General features: G+C 35.8%; 1 pseudogene; it reads left to right on the top strand.

Moving 5' to 3' along the window:
* The window catches only part of LOC121418279, a 31250-nt pseudogene extending 16207 nt beyond the window's left edge, over nucleotides 1-15043 (top strand).
* Nucleotides 15044-15637: the final 594 nt, after the last annotated feature.

The raw sequence follows: 15637 nt of genomic DNA, 5'->3' as shown, positions 1-15637 counted from the left end.
CTTTCAGAGAAATAGTTCGTTCCCATCCCTCTCGAAATGTAAGTATCTTGAGGCATGAGCAATAATTATATGCAATATATCAAAAGAATATTGTGCATGAAAGTCCTTCGACCCAGCATAATTTTGTTATGTTTTGTTTTGAGTTATTACCTTCTCTCTTCACTGTTATGAATAAAGACAAATGGTTGGCGTAGGATTTGTGGGTAAAAGTTCACTTCGCGCATGAATAAAGCCTGATGATTGTGAACGTGATTTCAGAAGCATTCCTTTTCCCGTGAGGCTTACAATTCTCCTGGATATTCTCGAAATTCATTTTATATAACGGATTTCTGAAGAATATCTAATAAAACTGATGTCATTTATAGATTTATTTTCGAATGTCTCATCATAAAACCTTGAACGCTTTAGCGCCTATTAATATGGCGGCTCAGCTACAGCCGGGGTAATAATGATACCAATTATCAAAGCGCAGTAGAGTATATGCACATATAGTAGCTGCGCTTTATAAATGGACCTATTATTATTATTATCATTTTATCGTTCATTATGTCACATGTTTATTGAGAGCCTCGATCGACTCGTTTTAAATAAAGCATGTTGTATATATATACCCGTGTTTGGCATAATGATCAGACCAAAACTCTTGAAAGCTTTTATACCGAACGCAAGAAACCTCTAATTTTCCCTGATATTTACTTAATTCAATTTATATCCTGAATCTACAAAGAATATTTTAGAACCATCAAATGACGTCTTTGAACGCCTCATCATTTTGTCATCCATTCCATCTTTTCCATGACGCCTGCTCAGCTCGAACTAAATACGGAGGCGGTTTCCCCATTTTTAGCATATTTGTGTCATATTCTCTTAATTCCTCTTTATGTAAGACAAAAAGTGTCATTTTGAACAAATCATCTGTATTCGAATACAATGCATAGGGAGGTATAATGAAAATAAATCCAGGTCTTGTTCACGTTGTCATAATCATTACGAGCTATTGACAGAGAGGTATACAGAATTATGTGATGTTAATGCAATATTATGCAGAATGAAATATATAACGCAAAAGTAATGTTCAAGAATAATCATGTTTATTCTTATAACGTGTTAAAGGAAAATGGGGTGTACTATTTTTACAGTAAAAAAATAAAACAAAGATATGGTAGGCAAGTTCCTAAACTTCATTACATATTTATACTAACAGCAAAAAATGATTTTTCGAAACATTCACTTTGGGAGTTCAGCGTCCCGTTGCATAAAAGTTAACCATAAAGGTAACTTTGTCATCCATTGGTAACTTGCAGGAAATCCTTAAATGTGATTGGCTGTTGATCAGTGTTACCATGGTAGTTACAATTGGATGTCATAGTTACCATAATAGTAACTTTTATGCAACATGTCCCGGATCAGCATCATGACTGATGATGTCATCATTAAACATCAACACTCATAACGCATGTAACATGGATATCTGTTAATTCCAAGTAACGTCACTTAAATAACAAGAAAACATATAGCAATTTGTCTCATGTATACATGGTGTAGGAGAGGACGAGTACATTTTATCTTTTAAAAATCAATAAGTAAACTTTAATTGATCTTTCACACAAAAATTCAACATGCATGCATGCCTCAGTAATTCTAAACTCGATTAAAAATTATTGTTATCGCTCTCCCCTTTCGTTCGTGCAAAAATTGATGGAATTCGGACCTTTGTGTGATTATGCTTACACCAGTTGTGATTTTCATCACATATCTGTGATTTAATCTAGCGGAATTAATGTGATTCATCTAAAATTTAAATATGCTGTGAGTGGGTGGATGATCTAGGGTGCAGAAGGTGACGCTGAAATTCCAGAAATGACGCTTTGTATGTAATACTTCTCTTATACATTTATGATTATAGATGATAAATATTCGTGTGGCTTTGCTGATAAAAGTGACATATCAGTTCTTAATCGAAAATAGTATACAATCGAACACATGCACATCCATAGGCCACACTAATAACATGACTAATATTAATGAGTTACGGTTTTGCTTGTGATATTCATCACATTCACACTCACTTCCGATCAATAACGTTTGATGCTTAATAAACATTCAGCCTATAGCGAACGACCAGTTGAAGGTTTGTTTTTATGACAAAACTAATCAATTATTGTGCGATATTGGTTAAGACAGCATGTTTAAAAAAAAAGACACCAAAGTTCGTCATTTTCAGAGCTGGGAGAATGGAATTCGGAAGTAACATTTGTTACGTCAAAAGAAGACTTAATAATTGACATATTGACTTGTTAACCTTCAGTAGGTTTATATCATCCGATTATGATACAGACACTAATAGGGAAAGGCTTTGGTGGCGATTAACAAATTGAGGGGGTTTCTTTGTTAGTTTGTTCGAGGGGATTAATCTCTTTTTTTTTCTTGGCACCGATCTGCTGGCGGATCGCAACCAGAGCTGTTCGACCGAGCAAGTTCCAAGGAACATGGAATGAGTGAGGCCCCGCGTTCTTTGGCTTCGCAAGCTTGGGCCGTACGCCTCTTACTTTTGTTAAGGAAGCCGCCACAGTGGTTGGATAACTTAAATGAGTATTATGGGCTTCATTTAAGCAGCTTTTCATTTATCTTAAACCAGTGAAAACTCTTAAACGCTTATTAGTTATATAGTTATGAAAGAAGATGAATCGGGCTTTTGGGAGAAAGCAGGAAGCAGAATGGGATAGAATTTAAAGGATTATGAAGCATAAAATGGTAGGTGTGACCGGAAAGTCCATCATCATAGCTTTGTTGTCACCTATTGTCGTTAGCGTAGATGTATAAGCTATTCACTCAACGTCTGGTAGAAAATGACCTTCGCAAAAGAAGTGATTTTATTAGATTGCAAAAATTAAACTGAAAAAAAAATATGAGGGACGTGGGTTCGATTCCAAGCCATGGCGTAGTTTCCTTCAGCAAGATATTTACCCAAATATTGCTGCACTCAACCCAGTAAAAAGAAATTCCTCTAATGCTTGAGCGCCTACACTCTTAAAACAACTCAAGTTAAATTGACTAGACCAGTAGTCGGCTGGGTGCAACTAATGTTAAGTCATACCTTTGACTTACATTCTAGTCAGAAATAACTCTGTTCGAGTAAACTACGACTAGAAAATAGTCAAATTTGACTAGAATAACAGTTGCACACAGCTGACCCTATTAACTAGTCATTTTTATACTGATTTGTACTTAGAGTGTATATATATGGCGGTCGGCTACAGCCGGGGTAATAATAATGATACCAAAATCTTAAGTGCAGTAGAGTATATTACTATAGCTGCACTATATAAATGGTCCATAATTATCATCATAACTATTCCAGATTATCATGAGTATATACTGGTCAAGGGATTACATGGTCAGGTGACTCATACTTAATGGTAAAAAAATATGGTAAATGGAATTCAACTCAAATGGACGACACCCTCCTCAAAGGACACACCTGGGTGGAGAGTGGCTAAGTCAAAATGCGGGAACGTATACGAGGATTGTGCCGAAATGTTTACCGAGCAAAAAGGATACATTACCTTTCATATCAAATATCATATCCCATGATGAAGTATGCAACAAAAATTAAAAGGGACAGCGTAATGTTCCTATGCTTTAATATAGGGTATTTATATTACGCACATATCCACCTTGTTAGGTGCTCAAGGCGCTCCTATATAACCCGGCTATAAGCTAGGCGTTCATATAGCGCACAAAGCTTTTTAAGGAATTACTTCCTACCGGTACCCATTTACCACACCTGGGTTGAGTGCAGCACATTGTGGATCAGTTTCTTGCTGAAGGAAATTACGCCATGGCTGGGATTCGAACCCACGACCCTCTGTTTCTAAGTCCGTATAGACTAAGCCGCTGGGCCACAAAATAATGAAGTTTAGAGCTGTGGGGTACGTTTGAAAGTATGCTATCTCGGAAATAGTGTCTGATTGGTGTCAGTTTGATTGAATGTTGTGATTGCGAAACGAATACATGTCTATCCACAAATAAATTTATAGAGATCTTAGGATAAAAGAACTCATCAAATGGCAATTTGTATCAATATTTTATTTTCAAAGTGGGTTTTGTAAGCTAGAAACGACATAATTGATAAATTTTCTAATCGCCCCTCCATCGCCCATTTGGCAACAATGAATATTTATGATGTTTTCCTAATCTGGAGTGCGGCCTTAGGCGTTCAAAATCAATACTTGGTAATTTCTATTCGGATCAGGCGGTCCGTGACGGTCTTGGTAATTTCAAAGTTGAATAAATAATATTTCTGCCTGTCACTCTAGCATGTACCGATTCTCTTGTCACGATTTGATCAAAATATCTTTATCATCTCGGCAATTTTATGGTTGTTATTCTTCCTGTTTGTCAAAATGAAAAAAGGAGAAGAAAAAGCGCGGTCTCTAACCAAAATCGTTAGGGGCTTGCATGCAAAATACGCATCAATTCGATATCATATAATCATCATGACCGCTTTCAATGGACCCGCATTTTATACATTAGAGTGATAAAATACATTATAACGAAATTCAGAGCGGTCTTGTTCTCACAATTCATTCGTATAGTTTATCAAATTCTTCATCAGTTCAACAAGGAATGATCAATGAATGAGAAATACATAAAAAAAAGAAATACAATAAAACAGTTTGCCGGCGGTGAATTTGATAACCCGCGACAAACAAACTGCGTCTAAATACTAATCGATCTGACAATAGCTGGGGTAGATTGATATGAATAGAGATGAAATTTGGTGCGGTTTGAACGTGCCCTGGGGTGTTCCGGAGTGAGCTTGTTAGATAAATACTCTTTGGGTAAAAGAGGAGCACAATCTACGATGTTATACACCAACTTCCACTTCAAGGGCGTTACGTGGCTCCTTAATTATAGGATGCGTTATCGGTATGGATTCGTAAGAATTAAAAGAGAAAAATAATATATATATTCAATAAAATTATGCTTAAAAGACACGGGTCGTGTGGTCTAGTGGTTAGAGCATTGGGTATAATCATAAGGTTCTGAGTTCGAATCCCTGCTCTGCCTTTGTCTCCACTTTTTTTTTAAGAAAAAAAAAGATCCCGAGAGTAATATATGTCGTCTGCAAGGTCAGCCACTATGACTTATGAACCTTTTCCTATGTATCTGGTTATATACCAGCTTGGCGTTTACCAGTAAAAAAAAAAAGCTGTCCTGTCGAGTTCATACGGGGGTTATTCTGTATAATATTTCATTAACCTGTATTTGATTTAACCTGTAAAACTGGAATTCAAATCCTTTGTAATTTAAAGAATGAATATTCAGGATTCATATCCAATCAAGGGCCCTGTGTTACAAAGAGTTACGATTGATCCAATCAATCGTAACTCTATGGAAATCCATCAGTGTCATATTTTTTTCTACAGGAAATTTGCAAAATGTTCTTTGTAAACAAAGGAGAACATACCAAATTATCAATCAATCAATAATACAATCATGTCTAGAAGTCAAAATTGAACAAACGTGTATTTTATATGTTGAAGTTGCTGGCTGTCTGTATTGTTGCGATTGGTCGGATCAATCGCAATTCTTTGTAAGACGGGCCCCAGGATAAATCCATCTTATTTAGAGTTTAAAGACTTAACAGACCTGGGGCCCGTTGCAGAAAGAGATGCAATCAATCGCAACTCTAAAAAACATGCGCAACTTGATTTTCAACCAATCAACAGCGCGCATTTGGGACTTGCGATTGATTTTTTGTCTTGCGTTCAATCGCAACTCTTTCTGCAACGGGCCCCTGTAGAAATAACTAGACGATATCCCCGTATTTTGGTGAAAATGTTACAATATACATTTGCCATTTTCATTATGTTTCTTGAAAGAAAAATCCTTATTTCGAAGAGAGAGAGAGAGAGAGAGAATGATTGGGATAGAGAAATGTATGAAGACTGATTGGTGAAACCACCCCCCCCCCCCCACCTTACCTAGATGAAATTTTGAAGAAAAAAATGCCAAGTTTGCTTTCTTAAACAACGTAATCAAACTCGTAGCATTCTTCATATATGAATAACTTTGATAAAGCTGTATGCAAACAGTTTAATTGTATGCCAATGTCGCTCTTTGAAAAAGTTCATTCGTTTGGTCTATGATCGTGTAAAGATTGCCGGAAGTATCATATTCTGTGTAGATTTATTCGTATAACAATTTGGGCAGTCTTCTTCAAATGACAAGTTTCTAACTTGCTGCATGTATTTATGGTAGTACAAAAGTCACCGTATACATCTTGGGACTGGTCAACGATCCGATTTGGAGCATTTGGCTCATTTTTTGACAATTTGAATGAAAAGTATATTTTTATTAGGGGTTTCAAATTTTCTGAAATCATACAAAATATATAAAAATGTTGAATTATTTTTGCAAGACTTTATTTTGTAGTTATACAGGCGAAATTAGTTCATCCTACAAAATATTGGGTGAAAATGGTCCATGAGGGTAATTATGTGTCCAATCAACATTGGGCATTTTCTTTGGGGCATTTTATTTATCCAATGTGATGAAAATTTTGCCCATTTTAAAGTAATTGCTGCCTATTTTTAACCTTACTGGACAATATGCTTCCCGCATTGGGTAAAATACTGCCCCGAATTGGTTGGACACATAATTACCCTCATGCTGGTTAAAAGTTCACCCAATATTTTTTTACATTGTAGCCAATATCGTACGACTGTTATGGCGTCATTAAGACAAGGTATTAAATTTGCTTTTATTCTAATAAGAATAGAAACATATTCATGATAGTCACATATTTGAACAGGGGTATTTATACGAAGATTTCGAACATTAAACAGTAAGATATTCCATGTTTCAATATTAGCATTAAACTCTACGTTTTATTTAAAAATCGGGTAGCAGACCTATTGTAAGGTGTGCGGTGTCCTTAACGTTTCCAAACAATATTCACAGTTTTGTTATAACACGGCTTACCCTACCTCGGAGTGATGAACGTGGTCAAAGTCATTTATTTAAAATAAAACCATAGGAGTCGTTTCTTATAAGTAAGATCGCCCCAACCATGCGTCTTATAAAGACAGTTTTAAGGGTAAAGTCGCCGATCTCACGATCTCAGTTTGCGACGAAGCTAAAAATATGTACAAGTTTCGAAATGACGGACATTGTCAATTGGGCCTACTGACCGAAATGACGAAAAATAAGTGAAGTGATAGTTTGGTGTCCTGAGAGTTGTAAGAGGACAAAAGATTATAGACTACAAATGGCGTGAACATGGTAAACATAGAATTTGGTAGGAGTGACAATACTATACTGTAACCATGGGAACGGATAACGCATCTTACACGCTTTCTCCCCTGATGCACTCTTAAATAGACATTTGGCAGCATTTAAATGCTGTGAATAATTATCATTATCACCACCGCAATCATCGTTGTCGTCATCATCATCATTGCCATCATCTTCATCATCATCATTATCATCATCATCATCATCACCATCATCATCATCACCACCATCATAATCATCATCATCAACGTTATCTTCATCGTCATCACCATCACAACCACATTCATCATCATCATCATTTTGGACAGCAGTATTAGCATATGGAATTTATAATAAATTTCATGAATTCTCTGTTAGGATTGTTTTATCACCATGAAATATTTAATTTGCACATTTCATGAATATTTTGCGGCTTTGATGTCTATAGCAATCCCTCAGTCGTACGAATAAAATGTTGGCAGGGTTTTACCAGCCATTTTTTTTTTAAGTAAACCAAAGAGAAGGAATGAAATAAAGAGTTCGTTTTATATAACATTTTAGATGGAGATTTAATAGGTGTGAAACCTCATCGTAATTAAGAAAATATTGTATTGTGTTGATTTTTTTTTTGTAAATTTGGAAAACGCATGGAACAAAACTGATATGGTTGAAAAATCACACAAAATGGAAGGTTGCACCGAAAGCGGAAATATTCTATCAACAAAATGTAATGCATTTGGAAGCTTTCTTTTATCCCGGGTGGTTGGAGTTTGTTTTCATTGTGCGAAAAATCATCTCGATGTTCGCGTAAGGTCCGCGGCAGCTGCATCTGAGAAGAAAACATCATAATACCAATATAATATTTCTGCATGTGAAAAATACTGATGGACAGCTGGTGGAACGATAGACTACAAAAGCACCGCTTACAAGCCCCCACCTGAATGGATAAGATGCATTCTCAATTCACTCCCGTCCTAACCCTACCCCCCCCCCCCCCCTGAAAAGAGGAAAATCGGGAAAGAAAATTTGAACAGATCTTTCCCCCAAACGAGCAGCTAGCTTTTACGCGTACTCTCATGTGTATAAACCCATTCTTTTTTTCCCCTTGCTATCGATTTACGTGTACCCTTTTCAATTTCCCTCGCTTGAGTATTGTATGTTGGGCTTTGTGAAATACATGTAAAGTAAAGGCAATATTCTGTTTAACAGAATCCAATATAGTTTCCCCTGAGGGGCAGATTAAAGCTATGCATTGAAATGGAATGAAATCTAATTGCTATATCCTTGAACTTGTATCAATAGAATGAAAGACGGCCAAAGTTTGATGAGTTTCTTTAACTTCTTCCTTTTTAATACTATCGGGGGAGGACTAATTTTTTTAGATGGTGGTGGTGGTGATTTTTTTACCTGATTGCTAAGAAAGCATGAAATGCTTGCCTTGTAAGCAAAGCAACCAGAGGACCGACTGCTCAAGGTCCACTCCGAGGGAGAGGACCTGTTATTGTTATTAATGGTTAATACTATTATTGTTATTAATGGAAGTCGATGTTCCAAATTTTCATCTCTGCTCGTTGGAAATTATATTATCATTGTTGTTGTTATTATTATTATCATTGATATTCAATTATTCGTATTATTATCATTACCATTTGCTTATTATGTCACCATAATCATCATATTCTAATATACGGGATGCATGTTTTCTCTATTTTTTTTTCATTGGTCGCCTACATTACATGGACACTGTTTTTAATGTCATTTCAAAGTTTTTCAATATATACATTTATGTTTTGGCCACCTCCTTAAAGGTCAAGTCCACCCAGGAAACGGCTGACTTGAATAAATATAGGAAAAAATCAAACTAGCATAGTGCTGAACATTTTATCAAAATCGGATGTAAAATAAGAAAGTTATGACATTTTAAAGTTTCGCTTATTTTTCACAAAACAGTGACTATGCACAACTTGGTTTGCTTTTGTTTTTTGTTGTTTGAATTATACAATATTTCATTTTTTATAGATTTGACAATAAGGACCAACTTGACTCAACCAACAATGCTAATTCCACATTTCCAGTGAGGAATTAATTGTTGTATCACTTGACAATGAGGAGAAAATTAGAATATTATTTTCATATAATTACAAAAGAAATAGTGAGTGGATAACATCATAGTCTCCTCATTTGCATACCAGCCAGGATGTGCATATAACTGTTTTGTGAAATTAAGCAAATCTTAAAATGCAATAACTTTTTTGATTTACATCCGATTTTGATGAAATTTTCAGCACTAAGCTAATTTGATTGTTCTTTGTTTTATTATTCAAATCAACTTTTCGCTGGGGTGGACTTGTCCTTTACGTATATCCATTCTGTTTTAAAATACATTCATGTATTCATGGTCATGTGCTTTTTCAGTATTTTTCATATGCATCTTCAGTGATATGCATGTATTTTACCCAAACAATTAATCATTGAAGTAATTTTACCATTACCCCCCCCCCCCCTCTTCAGATATGTCCGTGAATGGCTTGGGGCTATGGTAACTTCTCGCATTGTCGATACAGAGGGAAGAGACCGCTATGTTCTGCCACCACATCGGGCAATTTTTCTCGGCCGAGAAGGACCCGGGGAAGAACTCACTATTCTCGCATGTGCCTTGCCCGTACAGAGCCAAGTATTTGAGAATATCGTCGAGTGCTTCAGGAAAGACGGACCACGAGGTAATTATTTTTATCGAGATAATGGCTTCACATAATAGATACAGGTATCAGCCCACCCCCCCCCCGGTCCCCTATTTTTGGGGGAGGTGGGGGGGTTGGGGGCAAATATTGTCTTTCTTTTTTTACATTTTGAAAAATTGTCGTCATGATGGTATGATACTGCATTTTATTCAGGCCATTAAAATAATGCCTAAAAATGCACATTTTCATTATTGAAAATGCTTTTTTTTCTCGCTCGTCCCTACAAGTTCCTTTGTATACACCTTCCGTTGTGGAACTTAACCAACTTAACGTTTCGATCTCGATATGTTTGCAAAATTGCGAGTATATTTTGTAATGAATTGTATTTTGTATTTCGTTAACCTCATGAAATAGTAAGAAAATATTGCTAAGCTATATAATTGCCAAGTTTCATCTGTAAAATTAATTCTCTGTTAGGTCGCTATGCCCCCCCCCCCCCTCTCACAAATAACAAACCTTTGGAAATGATGTCACAGATATCCCTTCCCTTGCTCTGCTCCTTGGCTATACTTTCGTGTGCTATATAGTTTTAGTATTACATACATTTTCTTCGCTATAATTGAATTTCATTGGGTATTTGCTTGGATAGTAATGGGAGGACGTATAAATTTTAACTCCCCCCCCCCCCCCCCCATCTCAAACGTTCAGCGGTCCCCCAAATAACGTGAACAATCATGTGATCAAAGAAAATAGTTTTAACATCTAAGTTCTTCAAATAATGAACTATTTTGTCAAATAAGAAAAAAAAATAACCTTTTCAAATCTTAATATACATTTCGTAAAGGAAACACACTATATCCAAAGAGATTATACAAAATTGTTGGGCCAGCATAACTCACACCTTTTCCCTTTGTCTCTTTTCTATTTACCTGTATTCAAATTTTCCCTTGGATATGGTATCAAAATTGTCAAATAAATCTAAATGCAAACTAGATTTGTGTTTTTCGCAGCATTCTTTGTGTTTTCTTTTATTGTTTCCATACATGTTCATTGATACTTTCATGGTCATAATGTTATAAATTCCTTACATATCATGTTTATTCATGTACTTTTTTCAACATTTAACATTTTCAACCGTGAATGTCAGAAGTCATATATTTTTATATAATAATATAGCAATCAGCTTTGAGTGTTAACTTTTACATGAGTGAAACCGGAGCTTGTCCCCCCCCCCCCCTCATATTTTAACAAAATAATATTGTTGTTGTGAAGTGTATACAACTTTGTATATTTTTTTTTCTTCTTTCCAGGTGTACCTTATGATTATTTTGATAAATTCCACGGGTTCATGAGTCAGTGTTCAAACATCTGGTGGGGGAAGAACTTGGTCAGCTGCTTTCTGCCAACTGTACCTGGCCTTACTGAAAAACTTGGTGAGTATGAACTCCGATTCTTGTAACCTGCCTATTTTCTTTTTATATGGTATAATTCACTCTAAAAATTGGAATGTTAAATCAACATTTGAAAGGTTGGAGGAGTGACAACCTTTTCCAAATGTTACATCCAACCTTGAATAAAGCTGAATCCAACATTTTAAGTGTTGGGTAGAACCATTTAAAGTGGTAAATGCAACATTTACAAAATGTTGTCACTCCTCCAATCTTTCAAATGTTAAATTAACATTTCTTGTTTTAAGAGTGTATATTTTGTTAATTTGATTACTGGAAGGACTCCATCATGTTGTTCATTGATTTTGGGGACTCCAGAGGGAGTGATGGGAGAAATAAAGAATTGAATTGAATGGACGTGGCAAGAATTTTACTTAGATTTCCAAATCTAACCCGAATCTCAAAATTAAGCATAAGTCCTTATTTAATGCAAATTTGTCGTTAATTTGGCGTTCAATTACCTCAACTTGCAAAGCCGAAGTACCGTTGAATCGTTGATAATAGGAACTTGATTGTGCTAAATTTGCAATTGGATGCAATTTTCACCGGAATGTGATACATTGTGCAAGATTTATGAAACAAAACCATCTTCAAATATCATTATGAAGGGATGTATTTCTACCCATGTTAGTATTTTTCTTTTGAAGATTTGTTGTTGGCCCTCCTCTTCCAGTACTATCCCTGCTGTGTGATGATAACAAATGCATTTTCATTTCTGGGGGATTTTTGTTAATGTTTGTTTTATTTTGATAAATTTTCACAGAATCTGGAATCACAGTTCTAGACGTAGGCTGTGGAGAAGGGGGTGCGTCTATCCTAATGGCCAAGCAGTACCCCAACTCCCGCTTCATAGGAATTGACATATGCGGCTACGCCATCCAACAGGCTAAGGGTTATGCCATTGATGCAGAGGTCGACAATGTCGACTTCCAAGTGATGGACGCCCACCTAATGCCTGAGGAGTGGGAGAGCAAGTTTGACTACGTCCTCGCGAGCGACTCCCTCCACGACATGGCACACGTCGGCGTCGTTTTGCGAAAGATAACGAAAGTTCTCAAGAACGGTTGCCACATGTCTGTGTTGGAGGTCAACGCTCGCTCCGATATCGTCGACAACATGTCGATGCCGTTTGCCTCCACGTTCTACACCAACAGCCTGTTTCATTGCATGACGGTGTCCCTGGCTGCGGATGGCGGGGAAGGGCTCGGGAACATGTGGGGCCGGGAGAAGACGACTGCCGCGCTGAATGAAGGAGGATTCACGGTCATTGACGAGTCCGTTCCCGAGGGCTGGTTCAATATACACTATGTCTGCATCAAATCAGACAGGTCGACGTCGATGACGACGGGTCGTTCACCCCCCTGACAGCGCAACTTCAGCGCGTTCATTAAAGCCGGACAACTGATCCAACATCACATCGGATGTCCTAAGACATTGGAAAAAAAAACTAAGATAGGCATTTATTGCTCCTCCATCTCGAAAATAAATAGCATTGACATTTACTGGTATTCAACTATGATAAGGTATCGTCCGTCGTTGATGAGAAAAACGAGTTCTGTCCGAGTTATACAGGGAGTCCTAGCTAAAGGCCAACCCATTTACAGGTGGGATAAATTCGTATATTGAGCCATGCAAGATTGTTGTCGATTGTTGTATCCTCAATAAATCTTGCCAAATCTTTTTGCGCAACATGATTTCGACATTAACTTTTCGATGTGTGATTGTTAAGTGTCATATAATTTATAAAAATAATGAAGAAAAAACGAGCCTATGAAAATGTAAATAAATCATAAACTATTCGTCCATGCTGAAAAAAAAAATCAGTTGGAACGATTGGTTTCTTTTGGGGGACGCATTGTATAATCGGCTGCCATATGTAATGTTACAAATGTACATGATGACAAAAATCATGATAAAAAAGTTATATGTAGTAAAGCGAAGATGACGGTGTTTTTATTCATGATGTTGTACAGTTTTTAAAGTATCTGGCATTGTTATTTATTTTCATAAAATAACAACCTTAATGTTCATGTACAAAAGTATTTTATTCACATAGTGATTTATATATCGTATATGTATCAAGATCATTATTAAACGATTTACAAGTGTAAGTACCTCTTAGCGAAGCGAAGGTTGTTTAAACTAATTTCTAAAAAATAAAGGTAGACATATAAAATATGAATAAATGCTTCATGTTAACATTTAACTTAAACGTGACAAGACTGTATACTGCCTGGGCTGAATATCTATATTTAGTGTTTTTTTTTAATGCCACTTGGTGTATATTCTCCCTTTATTATAAACAAAAAATAGAAAATTTAAAATCTGCTGTTGTTGTTGTTTTTGATAATACAAATTCACTGATTATATAATTTTCTTGTGATTTGTAGGGTCAAATAGTTATTTTCCCCCTTTTCACAAAGGTACTAATGTTCGAACTAACGGACATCGCGATCGGGGCGTCGACACTTTGCAAAGTTTGATGCCCCCTCCGATCGTTGGTGGGAACTAGACTCAAATTTATTTCTATAATTTTAATTTGACCCTGGTGGCTAGACGGTCATTAAAATGATCATTACTGTTTTGTAACCATACTCGATGTTGATATTGCTTGTATGTATTCAATCATTGTTATTTATTAATTTAATTAGTATTCAATATGGGTTTGTAAAATCTTGTTGTAGATAATGTAAGTATGAATCGTATAATTAATTGTAGATTACATTTACTACAATCTGACCATTTCCATTCATTCAGTCCCTTGCGAATTTACAATTGATAATCTGAGACTCTGATTTGCTCTCTCAAAGATTGACACATGAATATTTATTTGAGAATAGCTGACCTGTTAAACTAATATTGAAGTCCACTTCAAAACCTGTGGGCGGTCATACGCATGATATGGATCTAGATGAATGAAATCGTGATAATTGTTGTATCATTGGTTTCTTATCTTATTTCAATATCATTTGTTTATTTGTGTGATGATGTTGTTTTGCTTGAAACTTTAGGATTATCGTGGATTTTTTTTAATGTAAGCCATGTCTAAATGAGGTTTATTTGTTGCTTTTTGTTTCACTATTTGATTATTGTTCATTTTCTACTCAAACCATTTCTAAATGAATACTTTCTATGATGTTATCTGTTCAATTAGCAGAAGATAAACGTGATTTTGTAGGGTTAAGGAATCTATTGCAAATAATCAATGATATACAACGTCAACGTTCAATTGCAAATAATGACACAATATTTAGGCATTGCAAATACACATTTAAAAACGTGTGATTAGCTGTTCAAGTATAATCGTGTTATTACAAATCAAATATTTTTTCGTTTGTATATCCGGTGAGTATGCAATGCGTTTCTTCTCAATAGCCGTCTGGTAAAAAAATGGTAATCCGTTTTAAATGCATTTGTGGTTGTGCCATTTTAAGTTAGTATATATGCATATATATACATTTGTATTTGGCGGAAACTGCTGAAGGTCGGATGTAAATTCATGGCGTGGTTGACAATCAAGAATAACCATGGTAACTATAGAAATACTCTACCATGACGTCATTGGTAGCGTGGAAAAGAAGGCGAGTATGGCGCCGTTGTAATTAGTAAAAATGAAACACGGCTTGCGTAATTAATCATTCTCAAGGTTTCCACTTTCAACCAGTTTTCTCAGTTCTCTTTTTGATAAATCATGAAAAATCTATTTTAAATGAAATGACAAAGCCTCTGTAGATCGAACCAATTTTTCAATGATTATTCTTAAATGTTGATTTCATCACTTTTACTATTTTGATCGTTACGTCTTACTTCAATGTCGAGTTTGATAATTGGTTTCGCAGTCATTTAAAGTGGTTTGTATAACACTCGCCGTTCTGTATAGATCACTGTTAGCCCTCCGTGCTTTAAAAGCATATTCATCGCGTTCAATACCACATTCAGGTCTTATTTAATACAATAATTATCATTTCAAATCTCCTCTAGCAGAAGATCACCGGTTTCGAGTTTGTTGCTTTTTTACTCCTGAATTTGATGAAAGATTAAAAAGTATAGAGAAATTGTATCATGTTTATCGTGGAAATCTGCAAGATATATTCGCGTCAGCATAGGGGCTATTTTATATCCCAAATTGAAGTCGAGGATTCTAGTTTATTACTGGTGCCTGTTCATGCATGTGCTGGTCATTTACCGGTCTATTTTCCTTGAAAGTTTCTTCTTAACATGGTAAAT

The sequence above is a fragment of the Lytechinus variegatus genome, chromosome 7 (assembly GCF_018143015.1).
Source record: "Lytechinus variegatus isolate NC3 chromosome 7, Lvar_3.0, whole genome shotgun sequence".
Taxonomy (NCBI): domain Eukaryota; kingdom Metazoa; phylum Echinodermata; class Echinoidea; order Temnopleuroida; family Toxopneustidae; genus Lytechinus; species Lytechinus variegatus.
The sequence above is the reverse complement of the archived record's forward strand: the minus strand, read 5'-3'. Positions and strand labels throughout refer to the sequence as shown.